At 40.2% G+C, this 26236-nt stretch overlaps 1 long non-coding RNA gene across 1 annotated transcript; it reads right to left on the bottom strand.

Annotated features, from left to right (window-relative positions):
• Window positions 1-3924: 3924 nt before the first annotated feature.
• LOC148150079 (uncharacterized) lies at window positions 3925-15470 on the bottom strand. The gene is made up of 3 exons (XR_015756815.1): window positions 15357-15470; window positions 11192-11281; window positions 3925-4567 (listed from the first exon to the last, which is right to left on the bottom strand). It is a non-coding gene; the product is annotated as an uncharacterized LOC148150079 (long non-coding RNA).
• Window positions 15471-26236: the final 10766 nt, after the last annotated feature.

Raw genomic sequence — 26236 nt, 5'->3', positions numbered from 1 at the left:
ATGATCCATCATTCAATAAGATCATGGCGGATCAGATTGCAACCTCAAATTCATATCCCCCTCCCTCTACTATAGCAAAAATACTTATCAATACAGCACCCATGCCACTATATTGATTGGATTTTTAAAAGTATTACTTTGAGTTTATGCATGCGTCATTGAAAGCAGCACCCTGGCCTCATTGCTCATAAATGTGGTTTCCTTCTCTTTTGATGTTCAGAATCTTTCACTTGTACTATGTGTTTTTAACAAAGTGAGCAGAGCACAAACCTGTTCCCAGGCCTCCATTAATGCAGAGTAATGGCTAGTCAGGCCTACCAATGGTAGCTCAACTTCTAATTACATCTAATTTCAGGCTTTACCTATTCTCACTGCTTCCCATTGTGACAGAGTGAGAATTAAGAATATTTGAGAACTTTTGAGAATATGAGAGGTGACACTTTAAATCTAAACCTGTGATGTCACACATATTCCACTGTCTATCTAATACCATGCAGTAATCCCAAAGTTTTGAACTTAAATCTATGTTTATATGGCTTAAATTATGATTCCCATTTATTGTTTACCACATAATTATAATCAGATCAGTGTCTTTGAAGCATATCATGAAATCTTATTGATTTAGAGTGCTGAATACTCAATTTTTGTTTCTAATATTTTCATTCTGGATTGATACTTTGAAGGTTATGGAACAGGGTTTAAATGTTGGTCCAATCGTTCAACTCTGTCAAGGAGCCAGCACAAGTACAATGGGCCAAATGAGCTGTATCATTGCATGATTCTTTAATATTATGCGTAGGTACATAAACATATATAAATATTACAAATGCGCATATAACTCTGCAGTTTTCACTTTAGTTAATCTCTTGTAGTAATGCATACAAATTTTCATATTAAAGTTAACAGAGGACAATTACAAACATTATCGCAACTGCAAGATACATGGGTCAGCCAAAGAATTAAATAATTTATTTGATACATTCACTCGCTAAACTTCTTTCTTTTCATCAGTAATTATATATTTTTAAATTTAAATCATTAAACAATGGGATACATTCATTTGAACTCTGTACTAGCTCCTCAGTGCAAATAACATTGATTCAACCAAAGGGAATACAAAAGATTCTTTATTCACTCAGAATATATGGGCTTCACTGCTAGAGTCAGCATTTATTGCCCATCCTGAGTTGCCCTTGATAAGGTAGTGGTGATCTGTCTTCATGAACTGCTGCAGTGCAGGTTGGTGTGGGTAGACACACACTTCCATTAGGGATGGAGTTCCAGGATTTTGATCCAGCAACACTGATGGAATAATGTTATATTTCTAAAACAGAATGCTAATTAACTTGAAGGGAAACTTGTAGGTGATAGTGTGCCCATGTATTCAAAGTGTGCTTTTCCATTTTCCTTACTTAATTCAAGCTAAAGTACCATAATTTAACTTGAGTGATTTCAACCTAACCTGCTCACTATTGGTCCCTGACTCTCAGTGTTAATGTTGTGATCATATTCTCAAAGACAATAAGTGGGACGACCTTTAGTTTTGTTGAAATCAATAAAATGTCACAGTAACAATGCAGTTCGTCAGGTGGAAGTGTCGCTGAATCAGATTACATCATGGCATCCAAATATTACAGTTTATCACATCAACATAGAGAGAAAACATTATGAACTTAAATAAGATGTAATTAATCTGTCTTATATTTTGGAGTCGAGAGTGTGGTGCTGGAAAAGCACAGCCGGTCAGGCAGCATCCAAGGAGCAGGAGAATCAATATTTCAGGCATAAGCCCTTCATCAGGAATCCTAATGAAGGGCTTATGCCCGAAACGTTGATTCTCCTGCTCCTCGGATGCTGCCTGACAGGCTGTGCTTTTCCAGCACCACACTCTCGACTCTGATTTCCAGCATCTGCAGACCTCACTGTCTCCTGTCTTATATTTCGGTTAGTTTTTAAAGTTGTTTATTAGGTGAAAATTAGCAGCGGTGTATAATGAACCAGCATTCTAATTCATACTCCCAGAACTTTGTTTTGGCTTCAGAATTCTCATAGAAAAATAAAAATTCTGGGAAAAAGTTGTGAACCAATGAAACAGTTGAGCATTTGAATTTCTCACAGTCTAATGCTGTAATCAGTTCCTGTAGTGGGAAGCATTGCTTACAGATAGCCCATCTCAAGGAACTGTGAACTTTCTATCCATGAAAACTAATGCTATCCATAGTTTTTGAACTAAATTCCATGCCGAGTCACACATCACCTCTGACATACACTTCCAATGCATCAAAGACAGGAGTCTAAATCTCTTCTCAGGAATGGCAACAGCAAACATTAAAACCCCAGCTCAAACAGAGCATAAAATGTTTGCTATGTTTGCATAGTAAGAAGTCATACGAGCATTTCAAAGTTAAAGATTCCATGTGAAGTTCCTTGGAATTATAATGTGTTATGTAAATTTAGATCTTTCTCTTCCTTGCTAAGAAAACTAATGGATTTCATGCAAAATCTTCATAGCTATATCATTATCACCTGCACAGGCTGCAATGTTTTACATCAATAATAGCGATTTTTATTTATTAACATTTATCAGAAACTTTAATTAAAAGTATTGTAGGAGCTATTGGATTATATAAGTGGATCATTCTCCTCCAAGGATATTTTTGGTAGCTAACTGCTTGGAGCGCTATTCCCTTAAGAGTGTTAATGGAACAGCTGTCTTGTTGATGCAGAACACTCATGAACTTTTAAAAATAACACCACTTCTCTGCGAGCAAAGAACAACAGATCTCAAACAAACTGCTAATAAAGTTATTGCAAAAATAGAATTCTGAATATAAACTGTGACAGGCTTCTTACTGAATGAACATGGCCAGTATATAAAAGTTAAATATTTATGTGTTCTTTTAAAAAAATAGAAATTCCTCAATTAATGAACTAGATTGAAATAATCGTACGTGGTTCAGAGATAAAGGTGACATACCATTGTCATCCATGTGAAATTCCACATGTATGTACATTTATGAATATTTACATATTTTTTGACATTCAGAAGGAATCCTTTACTAAAGTGTCAGTGACAAAATTTTAGATACGTTTAGATCATGGGAGGATCTGCTCCAGTTGAACTGAGGTTCTGCATGTTGATCACTTCCAATATTTGCATAAAATTATGCTCCAGCAGTATTGCAATTATTCTCCACCGTAGTACTGAAACTCAACTGTCGTTTCTCTGCATTCATCTCTGATCCAGTAGCATGCTAACCTACCATTCCATAAGTATTGGTCATATTCAGAATATTCCCAAACTTACCTTTGTTTTAGGTGTGAGCTGAAAATGTAGGTATCAGAGTTGTGCCCCAAATATATTGATTAGATTAGGTTCCCTACAGTGCAGAAACAGGCCCTTCGGCCCAACCAGTCCACACTGACCCTCCGAAGAGTACTCACCCAGACCCTCTGACTAATGCACCTAACACTATGGGCAATTTAGCATGGCCAATTCACCTGACCTGCACATCTTTGGACTGTGGGAGGAAACCAAAGCACCTGGAGGAAACCCACGCAGACACGGGGAGAACGTGCAAACTCCACATAGACAGTCGCCCGAGGCTGGAATTGAACTTGGGACCCTGGTGCTGTGAGGCAGCAGTGCTAACCACTGGGCCACTGTGCCGCCCCTAACATTCTCACTAAGCAATACAGTAGCGCCTCGACTTACGAACTTAATTCGTTCTGGGACCCGGTTCGCGAACCAAAAAGTTCGCGAACCGGGTCCCAGAACGAATTAAGTTCGTAAGTCGAGGCGCTACTGTACATATATACTTTTCTGAATAAAATCATTAGATTAAAAGATCATAAGTTCATAAGCCATAGGAGCAGGAGGCCACTTGACCCATTGCATCTGCTCTGCTATTCAGTTAGATCATGCCTGATCTGATAATCCACAGCTTGACAGTCTTGCCTTTCCCCATGACTTTTAGAAAGGTCTGTTTCCAAACTGTACATTTCTACAACTCTATAACAATGTAAGGAATAGGAGCAGATGTAAGCCATCTGGCTGGTTAAGCCTGCTCCACCATTCAGTAAGAACATGCTGATCTTTTCACGGACTCAGCTCCATTTACCTGCCCACTCACCCTAACCCTTAATTCCTTTACTTTTAAAAAATCTATCTATCTTTGCCTTAAAAATATTCAACGAGGTATCCTCAACAGCTTCATTGGACAGGGAATTCCAAAGATTTACAACTCTTTGGGTGAAGAAGTTACTCCTCAACTCAATCTTAAATCTGCTCCCCCTTATTTTGAGGCTATGCACCTAGTTCTAGTTTCACTCACCAGTGCAAACAACCTCTCTGCTTCTTTCTTATACACTCCCTTTATAATTTTATATGTTTCTATAGACTCCCCCATCATTCTTCTAAATTCCAATGAGTATACTCAATCTCAATTTTGATACCCTGACTGATTAAAAACCTGTCTGTCTCAAAAAAAAATCCAAAGAACTGCAGATGCTGGAAATTGGAAACAAAAACAGAAATTTCTCCAAAACTCAGCAGGTCTGGCAGCATCTGTGGAAAGAAAGCAGAGTTAACATTTCAGGTCGAATGGCCCTTCTTCAAAATTGAATGTTTCAGTTATCAAATTGCATGGCTTAGACGCAAGAATGCTACCAACTGAGCCAAAGTTGGCCATGTGTCATTACCAGATGATCAAGTTTCCCAAATATCCACTTTAATATATGGCTCTGTTATTACAGTATGAAAGGATATGTCGGGAATGCAGAAGTTGGGGTAAGATATGATATGTGCATTCTGTCCAAATGCAGGACTCTGGCTCATTGTCTACTGACACTTCATCCTGCTTTTCTTGGCAGATTGTTTGGGGGGATGGAGGGAGGGAGTTTGCTGAGGATGTAGATCTAAAGTTAGCCATAGCCTGAATGGGAATTGATGACATTATTCTGAAAAATGTTAAAAATCACACAACACCAGGTTATAGTCCAACAGATTCAATATGTTGGACTGTAACCTGGTGTTGTGTGAGTTTTAGTTGAAACTTTATTGCTGGAACAGCACAGCAGGTCAGGCAGCATCCAGGGAACAAGAGATTCGACGTTTCGGGCACAGGCCCTTCTTCATTCCTGAAGAAGGGCCTGTGCCCGAAACGTCGAATCTCCTGTTCCCTGGATGCTGCCTGACCTGCTGTGCTGTTCCAGCAATAAAGTTTCAACTTTGATCTCCAGCATCTGCAGACCTCACTTTCTCCTCGTTGTGTGAGTTTTAACTTTGTCCACCCCAATTCAGCACCCACGCCTCCATATCATGGTTATTCTGAATCACACAGAAGCCAGTTTGCATCAATATTAACTCAGCTTTTCAGTGTTGTAAACTGACAGTCTTATCACTGCACTAGTAAGACTGGTGTTTACCCACTTGAATTGATATCTTGTTATGTTACCAGTAAGACCCAGGTGTCAAATTCTCACTCACAGCACAGATTTAAAATGAGAACAAAGAAATTGGTAAAATGTTCTGGTTGTTAGCACAAGAGCATTCTGCATGTCATAGTGGTGGCTTATGGATTCTCCTCACTAATCGTCACTGTGAGATCCCAGTTCACAACAGCAAAGCTCAAGGCTGGTGAGAAGTGTGGGGAAGGGTCATTATTATTCGATCATTATTGTCATTATTATTCGATCACTTTACAGTCTGTATTAAAATCTTTATAAGACAAGAAACAGTTTTAAAAATGTCTTCTTACACACAAATTGACAATCATCTTTCCCTATTCATTTCTCCTCAGGACAGTGTCATTTCAAATGTTGCTAACTACTATTGACAGTAAAAAGTTGAAAAAAAAGACAACTTTCTATTTTTTGTAAACACAAAACACCTAATCTCAATGTAATGTTTTAAGTAATATAATGGACCAAGTGCTTTACAAGTGTTATAGCTGTGCATAAGAAGCAATCCAGAAAGTAGCCAATGGAAGGAACCTTCATTCAACTTCATGGCAAAATTCACAGCTTCCATTAGGAATGATGTCTGTGATAAACTGAACATCGTTTCCTGGTCCATTTCATTATGGACAATCAGTATGCAAACCAGAGGGGAAATGTCACCAAATTTGAACTTATTTAGCACTTTGGCATTCTTCAGTAGAGTGGCAACAGAGGACGTTGTTTCAGTCGGAAATCCTCTACACTGCCTGTACTTTTTCCATTTTTTCACTCTTTATTTTCAAAGTGTTAACATCAACATACCAGAGACGAACGGACAAGACTGGAGGTTGTGCCACGTCCTGGAGCGTGCCCAGGTGTGGTAATGGAGAGCCAAGGTGAGGGACCGTAAATGAGTCGGTGGGAGAGGAGAGCCCAGGTGAGTCCAGAGGGGAGTTCCAGATCAGGCTGGCATGGGGACAGCGAGTCCAGATGGGTCCCAAGGACTTGGTGTAGAGACTAAAAATCTAGGGCTTTTTTAAATAAGAAAACTTCTCCATTCTTTGTTCTAGTGCTGAACTTTGTGATTCTCTGTACAAGTCTGTAACAAAGACGTAAGTATTCTGTACGTTTTCTGCCAAACTGGTGACATTACAAACTTTACACTGCACTCATTTGAGTGCACGTAACAGTTAAGGCTACTCTATTCTATTCTTTACAACTTCCTTAAAGTCACCAAAACTTCATGTCCTTTGGATTATTTTTAAATTCCAGTCTTGTTCTTATGTGAGAAACACAGCAGCCAAGTTGTGCTCAGCAAGATCCCACAAACAGGAAATTAGGTAATTAATTTGTGTTCTTGATGGTGCTGGTTGGAGAAGAACACTGACCAGAATCACAAGGATTCATTCAAGTGCAGCAATGGAAGCTTTGAAATCCAGTTGAATAATCCAAAGTGCTGATAATGTGCGAAATGTCAGCTTCATATTCACCACATCTGACTTAGACGTGTGTAGATACCTCATCTGAGCTGACAACGGGTATAGATACAGTCATACTATTCATTCTGGGGGGGAAAAACAATTTAAATAAGTGATGTATTCTCAAATTTGTGGCAGATATGTCTGTTCTCTTCTTTGTAGCACTGGAATAGACCATATCTTTGTGTTTGCAAAGTTAAAAATCACACAACAGCAGGTTATAGGTTTGTTTGAAAGTACGAGCTTTCAGAGCGCTGCTCCTTTGTCTGGGAGCTAGTCTTTACAAACTGGCTGCCCTGTGACATGATCACTAATATAGTGACCACATGTGAGATTAATAGAACAAATACAACTAGGACGATTCCTGATATGAAAGGATTTTCGTTCAAGCAAAGGTTAACCAGGTTGGGTCGCAACTCACTGGAATTTAGAAGAATGAGAGGTGATCTCATTAAGACATATAGGATTCTTAACCCATTCAAACACCAAACTGAAAGAATTTTAGCATCATTTGAATACTAATTGGCAGAAATAAAGAAATTCACAGCTGTTATCAGAATTATTAATTTATTATTTGTTGATTTCACTTCTTTGAATCATAGTTTACAAACATAAACAGAAAAGAGATGCCTTTAGTTGAGGTATATGAAAGATTGATTTGATTTGATTTATTGTAGTCACACCTACCTAAGTACAGTGAAAAGCTATGTTTTGCAAGCAGTACAAGCAGATCATAGCAAACAAGACATTAAGATCATAGGGTGGCTAGGCAGAGAGAGGTATTCAAGGTTACAGCTGCACAGAAGGTACACAAAGCAAGATCAACATTACTGAATGTTAGAGAGGCCCATTCAGCAGACTAATGATGGCAGGGAAGAAGCTGTTCTTGAACCTGTTGGTGCGTGTGTTCAAGTTTCTGTATCTTCTGTGTAATGTAACAGACTAGAGTCATAGAGATGTACAGCATGGAAACAGACCGTTCAGTCCAACCCGTCCATGCCGACCAGATATCCCAACCCAATCTAGTCCCACCTGCCAGCACCCGGCCCATATCCATCCAAACCTTTCCTATTCATAATCCCATCCAAATGCCTCTTAAATGTTGCAATTGTACCAACCTCCACCACTTCCTCTGGCAGCTCATTTCATACAAGTACCACGCTCTGTGTGAAAAGGTTGCCCCTTAGGTCTCTTTTATATCTTACCCCACTCACCCTAAACCTATGCCCTCTAGTTCTGGACTCCCCGATCCCAGGGAAAAGACTTTGTCTTTTTATCCCATCCATGTCCCTCATAATTTTATAAACCTGTATAAGGTCACCCCTCAGCCTCCGACGCTCCAGAGAAAACAGCCCCAGCCTGTTCAACCTCTCCCTATAGCTCAAATCTTCCAACCCTAGCAACATCCTTGTAAATCTTTTCTGAACCCTTTTAAGTTTCACAACATCTTTCCGATAGGAAGGAGACCAGAATTGCACGCAATATTCCAACAGTGGCCTAACCAATGTCCTGTACAGCCGCAACATAACCTCCCAACTCCTGTACTGAATACTCTGACCAATAAAGGAAAGCATACCAAACGCCTTCTTCACTATCCTATCTACCTGCGACTCCACTTTCAAGGAGCTATGAACCTGCACTCCAAGGTCTCTTTGTTCAGCAACACTCCCTAGGACTTTACCATTAAGGGTATAAGTCCTGCTAAGATTTGCTTTCCCAACATGCAGCACCTCACATTTATCTGAATTAAACTCCATCTGCCACATCTCAGCCCATTGGCCCACCTGGTCCAGATCCTGTTGTAATCTGAGGTAACCCTCTTCGCTGTCCACTACACCTCCAATTTTGGTGTCACCTGCAAACTTACTAACTGTACCTCTTATGCTCGCATCCAAGTCATTTATGTAAATGACAAAAAGTAGAGGACCCAGCACCGATCCTTGTGGCACTCCACTGGTCACAGGCCTCCAGTTTAGAAAACAACCCTCCACCACCACCCTCTGTCTTCTACCTTTGAGCCAGTTCTGTATCCAAATGCTAGTTCTCCCTTTATTCCATGAGATCTAACGTTGCTAATCAGTCTCCCATGGAGAACCTTGTCGAACGCCTTGCTGAAGTCCATATAGATCGCATCTACTGCTCTGCCCTCATCAATCTTCTTTGTTACTTCTTCAAAAACTCAATCAAGTTTGTGAGACATGATAGTTGGACTGAAGAGTCTATTTCTGTGCTGTATGGCTCTATGATTGTATGACTCTAAGGGTGATCTATTTTCATGTCTCTGTAGATTTCTCAACTTTTACAATGCCTTGCTTTCACTTTACAGCTTGCCAATTGTCAGAGGTAACAGATTCCTGATGAAGGGCTTTTGCCCGAAATGTTGACTTTTCCTGCTCCTTGGATGCTGCCTGACCTGCTGTGCTTTTCCAGCACCACTCTAATCCAGGGGTAACAACCTGGCAGCTGTATTATTTAATGACCACTTGCATTTTCCAATTGTAGCATTGTCATCACTCATTTTAGTAAACAATTCAGGCTGTAGTATTCCATTGTGTAGAGTAAAGAAGGCTAAATGGTTCATTTTATATTCTTTCTATCTCTAAGCAACAGATAATGCTTACAATCAGTTCCTATGATTTCGGACGATGCCCAAAATACATCTCCCTAGATGAAAATTCTGGAAACTTTGAAATGCCTGGTTCTACAATGGTGTTGGTAATTTCTAAATTGCAAAATGTGGGGTTCCTGATTTCCCCTTTTCCATGCAGATGAAAATGGGTAAACATTAATACAGAGATTGAAATTCTGCTTTCCTATCTTGGCAGTTGAGAGTGTGGTGCTGGAAAAGCACAGCAGATCAGGCAGCATCCGAGGAGCAGGAGAATCGACGTTTCATGCATAAGCCCTTCATCAGGAATGAGGCTTTTGGGTTAGGGAGCTGAGAGATAAATGGCAGGGGGTGGGGCTAGGGGGAAGTTAACTGAGAATGCGATAGGTAAATGAAGGTGAAAGGTAGGAGAGGAGGATGGAATGGATAGATGGGAAAGGAAATGAACAGGTCAGGAGGGCAGTGCTGAGTTGGAGGCTTGGGACTGGAATAATGTAGGGAGAGGGGAAATAAGAAAACTTTTGAAATCCACATTGATCCCGTGTGGTTGCAGGGTCCCAAGGTGAAATATGAGGTGTTCTTTCTCCAGGCGTCAGGTGGTAACGGTTTGGCAATGGAGGAGGCCCAGGACTTGCATGTCGTTGACGGAGTGGAAGGAGGGAGTTGAAGTGTTCAGCCATGGGGCTGTGGGGTTGGTTGGTGTGGGTGTCCCAGATATTTTCTCTGAAACAATCCACAAGTAGGCGCCCTGTCTCCCCAATGTAGAGGAGACCACATTGGGTGCAACAGATACAGTAGATGGAGGTACAGGTAAATTTCTGCTTTACGTGGAAGGATCCTTTGGGGCCTTGGGCGGAGGTGAGGGGAGTGGTGTAGGTGCAGGTTTCGCATTTCCTGCACTTTACTATCTTAGCAGTCAATTTTTGAATGAACCTGACTCCATTTGATCTCACCTCGGGACCTCATAATCCAGGCCATGCTAAAAGGTGTTTAACATTTCTTTAATAAAGAGTTGTAAATAAGTTACAAAAGACCAAAGGTAGATAACCTGCTCTCCTAAGCAACATCAAAAGGCTCACTATTAATCTCCTTGCAATGGGTGGTAGGAGGTCAGGACAACTAAACTCTGTAAAACATTAAAGGAACCACTTCATCTTGCACATGCCTTCTGTCATATTTTTATAGCAGTGGCAAGTTTCCAAGGCTTGGGTAACTGGGCAGTTGAAATGGAGGTGGGAGTTGCCGGTATTCAAAATCTCTTTATAGCTCTTTACGCACCAAAGGAAAAGGAGTGCTTCCCCCAGTCCCTCAAGGACACTGGGAGACCTCTGTTTTTCCATTACCAGAATCACAACCGATTCCCAACCCCACCTCAACAACTGGCAGGGACCAACTTCAGGGGTTGCTAGCTGCCAACCCTCACTGATGGCTTTCCTACCCACCAGATTGAGATACACAAAGGTGACTGCATTTTGGAGAAAGAGTAAAGTGAGAGTGACTATGCTACACATTGACTCACTTTCTGAATCCCCAAGGCTTTTCCATCAAATTGGATGTGGAATGGAATACCCCTCATTTGCCTGGATGAATGCTGCTGCAAAACCACACAAGAAACTAAACACCATCTGTGACTTAGCAGCCCAATTTATTGTTACTCCATCCATACCTTAGATATTCTCTCCTCTACCACGGGATGCACTGCAGCAACCGGCCAAAATTTCTTTGATAATATTTTCCAAACATAGAACCTCCACCTCTGCAAATAAAAGGGTATTAAGTCAAGAAGAACATGATCACCATGTTATTTTTACTTCAAATCACAGACTTTGGAAATATTAACTTGGAAATGTAACATTGTTCCTTCATTGTCACTTGATCAAAATTCTTGAACTCCCTCCCTAGTAACAATGCTGAGGTAGCTTCAACTGGTGCACCACAGCTGTTCAAGAACACAGCTCACCATCAGCTTCTCAGGGACAATTAGGGATGGGCATAAATGCTGGCCTTACTATTTACACTCACTATCAGTGTATATAAAAAGGAAGCACTGACTGAGCTAGGTGAGGGTTACTGCATTATCCAGGGTATGATAAATGAAAACGGTTGTGTTACACTGGGATGAGTGGGAATGTCTGATCACGTGACTTTATACCTTGACTTGATTGGTTCTCCTTTGCATTAGCCAAAATTGAGAGAAGTGCTCTCTGGGCCAGATCTGTGGCCACATGTAATCTGTGAGTCACTGTTTTGAATCCCACAAACCAGCTGTATTATTTATATCGTTCAATAACACAAGACCAATTGTACAATCTTGCCCAGATGTGCCACCTCCATGATGAATAATTCTTCCCCCCCTTCAACAGCACAAAACCTGGCTCATTCGTCATTGCAAAATCTACAATTTAGTTACTCAAATGGGTTTTAAATAACAGCTGGAGACCAGCATTATAGTATTTATTTGCCTGTTGCTCAAAGACCATTAAAATCTGTTTTACTTCTAACCTATTTTGAGGCATTTTGAACCAAACATAGAGGTGTTATTTATTAACATGAAGGATGACAATATTGATGGGTGTATATTTAAAACAGTGTCAATCACAAGAATGTCCAATGCAGCTTCATAATGCACAGCAGGAAATTCAGTGCACTATTTCCCAATTATCACAAGAGATAAAATGAAACTATAAATCTCTAACACATGGCAGTGAATCCCTGGAAAATTCATTGATTTAAGACTACCAGAGTATCTAATGGGAAAAGTGAGTCAACAATATAAGAGTTAAATAAAATGAATATACATTTATAGTATGCTTAAGTGACTAAATGCATAGCAAAAACAGCGAACTCACATTTGTAAATGGCCTATTGTTCAGCAATAAGTAATTGTTATTGTTATCAAATATTGACTCCATGCCCTGCAACACTGCTGGTACACAGCTCAGCAGTACTGCTGATCTGCACTCTTCAATATGTACAAAACAGGAGTGTTTGCTCAATACAAACAAGCATCTGTCTCACTGTGAATTCGCCTGGACAATAAAAATGAGAAAAGATTGATTGCTTTGATTAGTCAATAACTCCATCAGCATTGTATGCTGCTAGGATGCTAAAAGACAAGATGGACTTTGGTCTTTCTGCATCTAGCAGCATACGTGTTTCAATTCTTTTAACTTTAAACCATTTCTTTTCCTTGCCATTTTCCTGACCCAAAAATATTAAAGGTACAAAGTTACCTGCAAAAATTAGTGAAGTGAAAGCAAGCAAGTATTTCTAAAACTTAGCGTCTTTACAGATCTACATCTGTTGGCCCTTCTGCTACAAGGGTGCACTGTTTCAGCAGTGCATCCCAACATCCATGTACACCTGCTGGTGTTTACTGTGAAGATTCTCCTATGAAACTGTCTACTGATATAAAAGCTATTTATATAAGCTACAATAGAATGAACATACAACACCTAAAGTATATAAGTTCATTCATAAAAACTGAATTTGTATAGCTCTTTTAATACAATGTTATATATTTTCAGGATAAAACAATATACTCAAAACAATGGAGCAAGGTAGATTAGGAGAGGTCACTGATAAAAAGATCAAAATGATGTTTTCAAATGAGTGGATAGGGACAAGGAAGTGGATTAGGAAGGTAATTTCAGATTTTTTTTAATTCATTCATGGGATGAAGGAAGGCATCACTGGCTAAGCCAACATTTATCAGCTAGAGAGCAATTAAGAGTCAACCACATTGCTGTGGGTCTGGAGTCACATGTAGACCAGACTAGGTAAAGATAGCATTGCCAAATCAGATGGGGTTTTCCCAAACAATGGTTTCATGATCATTTGACTCTTAAATCCAGATATTTATTGAATTCAGTTACTAGTGATGTACCACAAGGACCTCTTTTGGGTCCACTGCTGTTTGTTATTTTTATAAACAACCTGGATGAGGGCATAGAAGGATGGGTTAGCAAATTTGCGGATGACACTAAGGTTAGGAGAGTTATGGACAGTGCTGAAGAATGTTGCAGGTTACAAAGAGACATAGATAAGCTGCAGAGTTGGGCTGAGAGGAGGCAAATGGAGTTTAATGTAGAAAAATGTGAGGTGATTCACTTTGGAAGGAGCAACAGGAATAAAGAGTACTGGGTTAATGGTAAGATTCTTGGTAGTGTAAATGAGCAGAGAGATCTCTGTGTCCATGTACATAGATCCCTGAAAGCCACCCAGGTTGATTGGGTTATTAAGAAGGCAGACGGTGTGTAAGCTTTTATTAGTAGAGGAAATGCGTTTCAGAAACATGAGATCATGCTGCAGCTGTACAAAACTCTGGTGCAACTGCACTTGGAGTATTGCGTACAGTTCTGGTCACCACATTATAGGAAGGATGTGGAAGCTTTGGAAAGGGTTCAGAGGAGATTTACTAGGATGTTGCCTGATATGGAAGGACTTGAGGTTGTTTTCATTAGAGAGAAGAAGGTTGAGGGGTGACATAATTGAGACATATAAAATAATCAGAGGTTAGATAGGGTGAACAGTGAGAGCCTTTTTTCCTTGGATGGTGATGGCTAGCATGATGGTGCATAGCTTTAAATTGAGGGGTGATAGATATAGGACAGACGTCAGAGGTAGTTCCTTTACTCAGAGAGTAGTAGGGGCATGGAACGCACTGCCTGCAACAGTAGTAGACTCACCAACTTTAAGGGCATTTAAATGGTCATTGGATAGTCCTATGGAATTGTGTAGGTTAGGTGGGCTTCAGATTGGTTCCACAGGTCGGCGCAACATCAAGAGCCGCAGGGCCAGTATGCACTGTAATGCTCTATGTTCTATGAATTCAAATTCCAGCATTTGTCATGGCTAGGATGTCAACCCAAGCCCCCAGAACATTACCTGCATCTCTGGATTAACAGTCCAGTGATTATGCAACATGGTTATTGCGTCCCCCTAAAGCTGAGACAGAGTGGAGGACCGCAATAAAGTTGAAGGATGTCTAGGCATGGGGTGGGGAGGCAAGGGGAGTCAGGAAGCAAGGCAGCCTTAGTCATGTGAGGGCAAGTGCTGGAATATAGCCCTATAAGAAAGCCTGTATCATTAGGGAAAGGAAACTGTGAATGAAAACAAGGGTTCTGTGCTCTCGCCCATTAAGACAGTAGTCCCTCTAATCTTTTCCTCAGTGGTTCACCAGTAGACCTATCCACAAAGCTTATCTCTCTCTTTCTCCAGTCCTCTCATAGTTTCATACTAACTTTAAAAAAACAAAGCTATTCTGATTTAATAGACTTGAGATAAGACACTTGGCTACCATTGTCTCAGATTCAGTAAATTGAGTAACAGCACTGCATACATTTTTAATGCCTCCCATCAATGCCTGGCTCATAAACAAATCAATTTCTTTGTTAATATATTAAGTCTGCTGGCTTTGAAAATCAGTGTAAAATTGCTGTTTCTAAGTGCTATACATAAACTTAAATCCAAATCTTTTCCACAAAAACCTAAAAGATCAAAAATCTCTCACAGCAGCTGAAGAGACAAACCAGTCTTTGGGCAAAAGGATGAGATTCACAGAAAGAGTCAGAGGATCAAATGGATAGGTTGAAATGAACCTGGTCTAAAGGTTCATGATTGTAGTTTCTCTTACTGACTCTGTCTGTTCTGTTATCAAAGTTGTCTTCAGGTGAATTTACAAAAAACCTGTTACTGCAAAGACATTTACACATTCCCAGGCAGGTCTGCCAACTGTACATATAGATGCATCAATAGGATATGGGACACTTTTGGTAAAAACAAACATACTAAACAACCCTTCTTTAAAAAAAGAAGAGAAATTCCCTTACCTGGATTTTTAATTGTTCAATTAAAGTTCAGTAAAGAGAACATAGCAACAGAAAATGGATAGGGGTGCGGGGAGAGGAGAGACGCCGTAATCAAGTTGCCAAAGCTCCTTCAAAGCCGCTTTGCAAACCCAAGGCTTCTACCATTGAACAGAGAGTAACTTAAACTTGAATACACATGATCTCAAGTTTCTCTCCGAATAACATACCATGTTGGCTTGGAACTATATTGTCGTTCCTTCACTATTAGAGGCTTAAAATCCTGGAACATCTTCCGAGCAGCACTATAGATGTACCTCTGGCACATGGACTATAGCAGTTCAAGAGGTCTTCTCAACATACTTTTTCCTGGGCAATTAAGAAGGGTAATTTAAAAAAAAATCATATTCAACTGGAGGTGTCAATTCTGTTTTTTTTCTTTCCACAGATACTATCAGAACTGTGGAGTATTTCCAGCACTTTGCTTTTATTCCAGATGCGTCATTTTTGCTTTAAAAAAAATCAAAAATAATCAGTTGCATGAAAAATCCGGTAGTCTATCTGTTATAAGGTCACTTGCTGAAAGTCCACCAAATGACTGAATTCCTTAGCCCATTTTACAGGGTCAGGCTAAATGGATAGAGAAAACCTGACAATAACACTTGTGCTTATTAATTTACGATTTCAATTTTTGTAGCACAGTGCTGGTGCCCCTCCCCCAAGCCAAAATTTCCATATTTAAGTCATTAGAGGTCTAACAGAATGACAAAAGTAATGATTTTTTACTGTACTACCGACAACTTCAATATACAAAATAATCTATTGCATATTTAGTAGTTTAGGCAAAAAGTGAATCTTGATGACATGGCTCAAAGGTAGAAGACAGAGGGTAGTGGTGGAGGGTTGTTTTTCAGACTGGAGGCCTGTGACCAGTGGAGTGCCACAAGGATCGGTGCTGGGCCCTCTACTTTTTGTCATTTACATAAATGATTTGGATGCGAGCATAAGAGGTACAGTTAGCAAATTTGCAGATGACACCAAAATTGGAGGTGTAGTGGACAGCAAAGAGGGTTACCTCAGATTACAACAGGATCTGGACCAGATGGGCCAATGGGCTGAGGAGTGGCAGATGGAGTTTAATTCAGATAAATGTGAGGTGCTGCATTTTGAGAAACCAAATCTTAGCAGGACTTATACACTTAATGTTAAGGTGCTAGGGAGTGTTGCTGAACAAAGAGACCTTGGAGTGCAGGTTCATAGCTCCTTGAAAGTGGAGTCGCAGATAGATAGGATAGTGAAGAAGGCGTTTGGTATGCTTTCCTTTATTGGTCAGAGTATTCAGTACAGGAGTTGGGAGGTCATGTTGTGGCTGTACAGGACATTGGTTAGGCCACTGTTGGAATATTACGTGCAATTCTGGTCTCCTTCCTATCGGAAAGATGTTGTGAAACTTGAAAGGGTTCAGAAAAGATTTACAACAATGTTGCCAGGGTTGGAGGATCTGAGCTACAGGGAGAGGTTGAACAGGCTGGGGCAGTTTTCCCTGGAGCGTCGGAGGCTGAGGGGTGACCTCATACAGGTTTACAAAATTATGACGGGCATGGATAGAATAAATAGGCAAAGTCTTTTCCCTGTGGCCGGGGAGTCCAGAACTAGAGGGCATAGGTTTAGGGTGAGAGGGGAAAGATATAAAAGAGACCTAAGGGGCAACTTTTTCACACAGAGGGTGGTACGCATATGGAATGAGCTGCCAGAGGAAGTGGTGGAGGCTGGTGCAATTGCAACATTTAAGAGGCATTTGGATGGGTATATGAATAGGAAGGGTTTAGAGGGATATGGGCCGGGTGCTGGCAGGTGGGACTAGATTGGGTTGGGATATATGGTCGGCATGGACGGGTTGGACCGAAGGGTCTGTTTCCATGCTGTACATCTCTATGACTCTAATTCTGCCTAGCTTATTATGCTTCTTACATTTCTCAAACTTTTGGAAAAAATGCAAGAATCACTGAATTTTCAGAAGCTCTGCTGCTTATTGAAAGCACAAACAATGGGGGAGATGTTTGAAATGAAAACCTAGCGAAAAAGGGCTGATTTTCTAAATTAACTTCTCATGGTAAGTATAGTCGACCAACACAGCATGTGAGGAAATATGTTGTTACTCTGCACATGACTTTTGTTCTTTTGGTGACTCAATGCCTTAGGAGATACAGGAGAAGTCATAGAAAGAAATTACAAATGGCATGGAAATTTGTAAAAGTATTCTGAGATTCTTTGAAATTTGCAGCAATTATACAAATAGTGATCATACTACGCTGGCATTCTAACCATCTTGTGGTTGCTTCTAAGATAAGGCAGCTTTCAAATAAGATATCACGTTACTGTGGGTGGGGTGGGGGGGCCTCATACGGAAGTGTTTGTTTACTGGAGCTTTTTTCTAAACATATTTTCTCAAATTTAGTCCTGTCAAGAAGTCAGATAACCAATCAAATAATTAATTTACAACCCAAAACATTTCAGAATTGTTTGGCAAGGTAGACATTCTAAATAATACAATGTCTAAAATAAGAAGAGCGACAATGTTGAGGCTTGCACAATAGAACTCCTATCAATAGGATTGGGAAGAGAGAAATTAATTGTCATCATCCATGTTATACGCCACATTGGATACGGGATTCTACTTAAAGAGTTTGAACAGTTAGGAGCTAACTTGCATCAGTTTTCATGGTAAAGGATGCTAATGGCATTCCAAAAATACCAAATAATCAAGGGGCTAAAATGGAGGAAGAAATAAGCACAATAACTATTACCAGAGGAAAGGTACTAAGGAACCTAATGGCCCTAAAGGCCGATAAAGTCACTGGACCTAATAGGTTGCATCCTAATATTTTAAAGGATATATTAGAGAAATAGAGGACGCCCTAGCGTTAATCTCCCAAGGCTTCTTAGATTCCAGATGATTGAGAAACTGTCAAAGTAACTCCATCATTGAAAAAAGGAAGGAGACAAAAACAGGTAACTGTAGACCAGTTAGCTTCATGTCTGTTAAAATCTATTATAAAAGTGCAATAGTAAGACATTTAGAAATACATGATATAAACACAGTCAACATATTTTCATGGAGACGAAATCATGCTTGACAAATTTATTACAATTCTCTCACAACATATCAAGTAGAATTGATAAAGAGTAACCAGTAGATGTAATATATTTGGATTTCCGATAGGGTTCAATAAGATACTGCACATAAGGCTAATTACTAAGATAGGAGCCCATACAGTTGAAGTAATATGTTAGCTTTGATCGAGGATTAGCTAATAGAAGACAGAGAGTTGGGATAAAGGGAGCATTTTCATGATGGTAACCACTAACTACTGGTGTGTCACATGGATCAATGCTGGGTCCACAAACATTTACAATATATATTGATGACTTGAATGATATAAGTGAATGTACTATAGCCAGGTTTGTGGATAACACAAAAATAGGTGGGAAGGCATGTAGTGAGGATGACACAGAGAGTCTATAGGGGAATGTAGTGAGTGGGTAAAAATCTTGGCAGGTGGAATACAACGTGGGAAATGTGAGTTTATGCACTTTGGCAGGAAGAGCTGAATATTATTTAAATGAGGAAAGCTGCACCCCAAAGCTTTGGGATCCTTGTACATGAATCATAAAATGTTAGAGTCCAAGTTAAGAGGATAATGGGGAAGTAAAATGAATTGGCTTTTAGTTCAAAGGAATAGAGGATAAAATAGTGAGATCTTGCTGAAACTATATAAGACACTAGTGAGACCAAATCTTAAGCATTGTGAATAGTTTTTGCAAAGATGTACATTTCCTATGTCTTCTAGCATTAAGCATTATTTGTAAAAAAAAAAATCGAATTTACACAACTAAGAGCAAGGCTAATTGCTGAATACATGGCACGATGCAATGATACACTTCACATCATTTTTCCTGCTGGAAAAGATTGACACAGTTTTAATGTAGATGGGATCCCCTCACTTTCTGAACAAACGCTTATACTATTAAAACAACTTTTGGATAGTTAAGCGAAGGGGGAGGAGGGAGACGTGGAAATGGAAGAGAACTAGTAGGATTTGTCACAGAGACTTTGATTGCAAAAAGTGACATTTTGAAAAGCCAGTATTGAGTGTTATTCAGCGACCCCTGCTGGAAATTGCCAGATAAACCTGGCAGTCTGGTAGCATCTGTGGGGCGAGAGCAGTTAAAGTTTGAGCCTAGTGATCTCCCAATATAAAGGAGGCTGCATCCTCCATTGTGGGCGGCACGGTGGTTAGCACTGCTGCCTCACAGCGCCAGAGACCTGGGTTCAATTCCTGCCTCAGGCGACTGACTGTGTGGAGTTTGCACATTCTCCCCGTGTCTGCGTGGGTTTCCTCCGGGTGCTCCGGTTTCCTCCCACAGTCCAAAGATGTGCAGGTCAGGTGAATTGGCCATGCTAAATTGCCAGTAGTGTTAGGTAAGGGGTACATGTAGGGGTATGGGTGGGTTGCGCTTCGGCGGGTCGGTGTGGACTTGTTGGGCCGAAGGGCCTGTTTCCACACTGTAAGTAACCTAATCTAATCTAATCAAATACTGTTGACTAGATTAAAAGAAGTATTTGTTAAATACTGCTTCACTTGAAAGATATGTTTGGGGCTACGGGCAGTGAGGATGGAAGAGGTTAAAGGACAAGTGTTACACCTTGTGTGATTGCATGAGAAAGTGTTCTGGGGAGATTGAGGAGGTTATAAGAGACATGGAGGTAACAGTGTCTGTGAAATGCTGACAGTGGAGGAAAAGGGAAGTTGTGTTCAGTCTCTGTCCATACTTACCTGTATATTTCTTTGTTTAAAGGATCCAATACAAATTTTACCTTAATAATATATTTGAGATGTGTCCTCTGGCTTCTCTTCAATTAATTTTCAAAATTTATCTAAACCATTTAAAACAGAAATAAATATTATAATTTGTTTGCATAAGTGCATTCTGGAAAGCAACATATACATTCTAAGAATGCAGGTTTTCAGTGAAGATGGACATATCACTCTGACAAAGACATCAAGTCGAAGACCAGGGTTCTTTTTGAAAAGAGGAAGACCTGCAACTATTAATAGCAGAAAAACAATTCAGATTTGGGAGAAAATTACTGCAGATGCTGGGACCTGTACTGGGAATCATGGTGGGTTAGGCAGCATCCATGGAGAGAGATCAAGCTAATGTTTCGAGTCTAGATGACTCTTCATCGAGCTCAAGCTCTGATGCAGAGTCATCTTGACTCGAAACATTAACTTGCTCTCTCTCCATGGATGCTGCCTGACCTGCTGTGATTCCAGCATGTTTTTATTCAGAACAATTCAGATGGTAAATTCAATGCGTTTAAAATCTTAAAATTATAACTACAGAAAAGTGAGTGCAGGAGGACATCATTGATCTTGTGAAAGTACAGAGGAGATTGAGAAGAATGTTATCAGGGCTTCAAAATTACAGTATGTGGAGAGATTGGATAGGTTGGATAGGTTAGTGCTAGAGAACACCATGGTGGCTCAGTGGTTAGCATTGCTGTCTCACAGCACTAGGGTCCCTGGTTCAATACCAGCCTTAGTGACTGTGTGGAGTTTGCACATTCTCCCCTTGTCTACAGGGGTTTCCTCCCACAGTCCAAAGATGTGCAGGGCAGGTGAATTGGCCATGCTAAATTGCCCGTTGTGTTAGGTGCATTAGTCAGAGGGAAATGGATCGGCGTGGGTTATTCTTTGGAGGGTCGGTGTGGACTTGTTGGGCCAAAGGGCCTGTTTCTATGCTGTAAGGAATCTAATCCAGAACAGGGACTGCTGAGAAGGTGACTCAATCAAAATGCTTAAAATACTGAGCGGCTTGAAAAAAGTGAGCAGGAAAGACCTGTTTCTCCTCGTGGAGAAGTCAATCAACAAGGAGTACACAGATTTAAGGTGATTGCTAGAAAGATTAGAGCAGACTTGATGAAAAACTTTTTCACCTAGGGATTGGCAAGTGCCTGGAATTCATTGCTGTTGAGGCAGGTACCCTCAACTCATGAAAACATGCAGGAGTAGCCGGAACAATACAGCATGCCGAATACACAATTGTTCTTGTTCGTGTTGAACTAATTATCATTGATATTAATTATTGAGTTATTAATTTTAATTGTTTGATTTCATAATTTATTACAATTACATTTTAAAAAATAACAATTTGGCAAAGTCAAAGGAATAATGTAGTTTTTTTTTCTGGAATCTCTATTGTCATGGCCATCAGTCAACAAGTTGGAGAGATTACAATATTTACAACAGCCTCGACAGCAAATGTACATTTTGTAATAAAGTTTATTTATTCAGCAGACTTTTTTTAAAAAGTGTATCTAGAAATTGCAGCAAATAAAACTTGTGTATGTTCAAAACTTCAGCAACTTTTCCTGTGAAAGTACATATATTTTTTCTCGAAAACAGCAGCTGTTGGGAGGACAGTTACATAACCCAAAGTATGTGTGTAGATTCAATCGTAGTCACTGGTAGGCAGTACAGTCTCCAGAAGTGATTGATGGAGGAATCACCCAATCATCTCCATTCTGGCAGTGAACAGAAGTGTCAGTATCTGCAGCCAAATTTCTCTGTGGATAGGTTAGATAGAAATAAACTACCTCCACTCATTTGGCAGTGCAGGTTGGGGGCATAGTTAAGAATTAGAGCCAAACCTTACACAAGTAAATGAAGAAGTGCTTCTCTACAAATAGGATGGTAGAGATTTGGAACTGTCTCCCACAAATGGCAATTGAGTCTGTCAGTCTTTTCTAAGCTGAAACATATACGCATGAAAAGGCTGGTCAAACAATACTGTGTTCTTGGTTTGAAGATAAAATTATCAACAGATAATGTACTGTAGGACCTAAGTATATTACATCTCTGTACTTTCACTGCTGCTTCAGATAGTCTAACAAGTCATGACACCTATATATCTCAACCTGTTGGAGTAGGTAATAATTGACAGTAATTTAAGATATGCCTCCTTAAAGGTGTATGTCACAGTGCCACAATAGACGCTATGTCTATTGTTAATTTTAAACCTGAGATTAATGGAAATTTGTTAACTACAGTTATTAAGGAATTTGGAGGCAAGGGTAGTTTAAGAAATTAGCTAACGTATCAACCACAATCTTACTAAATGTCACAACAGGCTCGAAAAACTAAATGGTCAATTTCTGCTAATATAGAGTGAGGAGCTGAGGCGCAATAGTGAAATGCTAGTGCCATCAGTGGCAGATCAGTGTAATTGCGGCACAGTATAATTACGGTATATAGGCAATTTCCATTAAAATGTGCAGACAAATTATAATATTCCCTGGATGTTCAAATGGTAATTTTACATGGAGAACTGACTTCTCAAGGCTTGGGTTGGCACAGACATGAAACCATAACATCTGATGCAAGGATGTCATAAATACCATGCTGTAGGGGGCTGTGACATGCAAAGACAGCAATAGAAAGCTGCAGCTTGAAACATTACTGTTTGCAGGCATTAGCCAAGATATGAAAATGTGTTGCTGGAAAAGCGCAGCAGGTCAGGCAGCATCCAGGGAACAGGAGAATCGACGTTTCGGGCATAAGCCCTTAGCCAAGATATCCCTTGTTGATTCTATTGTCTCTTTATTAGCATTTGCCACTCTACGGTCTTTTGGCACAATTCCCATTTTCAAAGGTTTCAACTGAATTGTTAAGGTCTCACTTATCTGAGTGCCAAATTCCTTTGCCTTGCTGGGATGCATACTATTTGAATCTTGATTCAGAGATGCCGGTGTTGGACTGGGGTGTACAAAGTTAAAAATCACACAATACCAGGTTATAGTCCAACAGGTTTAATTGGAAGCACATTAGCTTTTGGAGTGACGCTCCTTCATCAGGTGATCAGATAATCACCTGATGAAGGAGCGTCGCTCCGAAAGCTAGTGTGCTTCCAATTAAACTTGTTGGACTATAACCTGGTGTTGTGTGATTTTTAACTTTATATTTGAATCTTGTGGTGTTTCCATTGTATTCCACACTTTACTTTTAATTCACTTTCTTTTGAATTTTTATCTCCAGCACAAATTATTGCATGAGTAACCCTAGTCTTACTTTCCTGAAAGACTAATGGAAAATATTCAGTCAGTATCTTTCCATTTCTTCCTCCTGAATAAAGATCCTCAACTTCAGTTTTAGGTAGCCATGATGTGGAGGTGCTGGTGTTGGACTGGGATGGACAAAGTCAGATGTCACAGAAGTCACCTGACCTCACCTGACAAAGGAGCAGCACTCTGAAAGCCTGTGATTTCAAATAAACCTGTTGAACGATAACCTGGTGTGGTGTGACTACTGACTCAATTGTAAGTGATTCTACACTATCTCTGTTGTGAATTTCCTAAATGTTATCAGAAATCTTATTCTACATTAGGTCGCCCCTATTCTAACCTCTCAATAACACATATCTGGAAATGATCTGCTGCATATTTGCACGTTATGGTTCAGCACATTACTGAACAATCGAAATATGTTCATGCCTGTTTGAGAAATTTTAGCTTTTTGAGAAAATTTAGAAATTTTACAGAACAGATATGAAAGACTGCAGAGGCTGACTGATTTTTGTAAAGTGCAGTTAAGTATTTTGGGGCAATTTCAAAATCAATTCCCTGGTCATGTTAATAAAACATGTGTTTACAGTTCTCTAAGGGTGAATGAGGAATAGAAGTGAATCATGAGCACTTAAAGAAAGAAATGATACTATAGAGAATTTCGTAGAAGGTTCAATTGGCTGGATAGCTGTAGTGCATTGTCATCTATTCCTTTCCAACCAGCTGGTGTACGTATGTAGGGTTGTGGCTAGTAGTTCGAAGCAATCCACGTCAATACTCAGGGTTCAAACTATGTTGATATAGTTCACTTCTGGGATTCACCTTGATCTCCCTTTGAAGTAAATAAATCAGCTGTTAAATAATTGTACTAGTGACCTATGTTTCCTTCTTTGTCCACACCTGCACACACTCTCACTTCCCTGCTTAACTGAGATACTGGTACTTCTAATGAACTTTAAATGTTACAAAATCCTTTGATAGCCCTGCTGCCTCTATGAGATTCCTAATTGTTTTTTTATGTTATATGTGACCTCCCATCGATAAATATATATGTTAGGTGTCCCCACCGTGGGCAGCACGGTGGCACAGTGGCACAGTGGTTAGCACTGCTGCCTCACAGCGCCATGAGACCCGGGTTCAATTCCCGACTCAGGCGACTGACTGTGTGGAGTTTGCACATTCTCTCCGTGTCTGCGTGGGTTTCCTCCGGGTGCTCCGGTTTCCTCCCACAGTCCAAAGATGTGCAGGTCAGGTGAATTGGCCATGCTAAATTGCCAGTAGTGTTAGGTAAGGGGTAAATGTCGGGGTATGGGTGGGTTTCGCTTCGGCGGGTCGGTGTGGACTTGTTGGGCCGAAGGGCCTGTTTCCACACTGTAAGTAATCTAATCTAATCTTAAAAAAAAAAGGGGCAGAACAGTGGCTCAAAGGTTAGCACTGCTGCCTCACAGCACCAAGGACCCAAGTTCCAGTCCAGCCTCGGGCAACTGTGTGGAGTTCGCATGTTCTCCCCATGTCTGCATAGGTTTCCTCCAGGTGTTCCGGTTTCCTCCCACAGGTTAGGTCGATCGGCTATGCTAAATTGCCTATGATGTGCAGGATTGGTAGATTGGTCAAGGGATAGGGTAGAGGGATGAAGCTAGGTGTGATGCTCTTTGGAGAGTTGGCGTGGACTCAATGGCCTGCATCCCCACTGTAGGGATTTTACAGTGAAAATGTTTTCTTTAGGATCTGGATTACCTCAAACATTTGTTTCAAAGTCCATTTAACAATATCCAAAATTACAATAAATTCTCTCTTCTTTTGGGAGGAACGAAAGTCCACAAATCCATAAACTTTTGTTACAACACGAGGTAAACCCTCCTGCTTAATTTAAACCAGAGACACAGAAAAGATTAATCCCGTGCAGTAATCTGTAAAAATTCAAGAAGCCAAGAACTAATTAGTGGGCGGCACAGTAGCACAGTGGTTAGCACTGCTGCCTCACAGCGCCAGAGACCTGGGTTCAATTCCCGCCTCAGGTGACTGACTGTGTGGAGTTTGCACATTCTCCCAGTGTCTGCGTGGGTTTCCTCCGGGTGCTCCAGTTTCCTCCCACAGTCCAAAGATGTGCAGGTCAGGTGAATTGGCCATGCTAAATTACCCGTAGTGTTAGGTAAGGGGTAAATGTAGGGGTATGGGTGGATTGCGCTTCAGCGGGGCGGTGTGGACTTGGTGGGCCAAAGGGCCTGTTTCCACACTAAATAAATTAAAATAAAAATAATTAAAATAAAAATAACAACTTTATTTCTTAAAAGTATAACAGAGAATAATTAACTAACAACTATTTACAACTCCTTCCACTAACCTATCTTTTATCTTCCCCTTCTATAATACTAGTCCGATAAAACCTCCTGATAAAGATTTACTGAAAAATTCAAATTTCAAAACCAGCCAGCTGTCGAATCTTCTCTTTACAGATTTGCTCTCCAAGTCAGTGTCGATGTTTTCTTTGTGCAAACTCCTTCACTCAACAGGTACCTCTCAGAGAGTTCTGACTAGCAGCCTACATCTGTTGGTCTTGTGGCAGTTCTCTCCCAACTGCTCAGATTTTCTGGTCTTATACCAGCAAAGCATCGGATTATGTCATAGGCTTTTAAGCTTGTCAATATTCTAAATTCAAACTTGATTAGAGTTTTGTACTTTTCAGGGAATAATTTAAACTGATTGGCCTAATTTGAATCTGTTTTTGTCTCCAGACAACCAGCTACCCTAACTGCTGGACCACATACTACATTGTATC

The sequence above is a fragment of the Chiloscyllium plagiosum genome, unplaced genomic scaffold (genome assembly GCF_037043375.1).
Source record: "Chiloscyllium plagiosum isolate Xiang-an unplaced genomic scaffold, Cpla_swu_hap1 HiC_scaffold_4, whole genome shotgun sequence".
NCBI classification, from domain to species: Eukaryota; Metazoa; Chordata; class Chondrichthyes; order Orectolobiformes; family Hemiscylliidae; genus Chiloscyllium; species Chiloscyllium plagiosum.
Note: the sequence above shows the minus strand (reverse complement) of the source record. Positions and strands in the feature narration are given on the sequence as shown.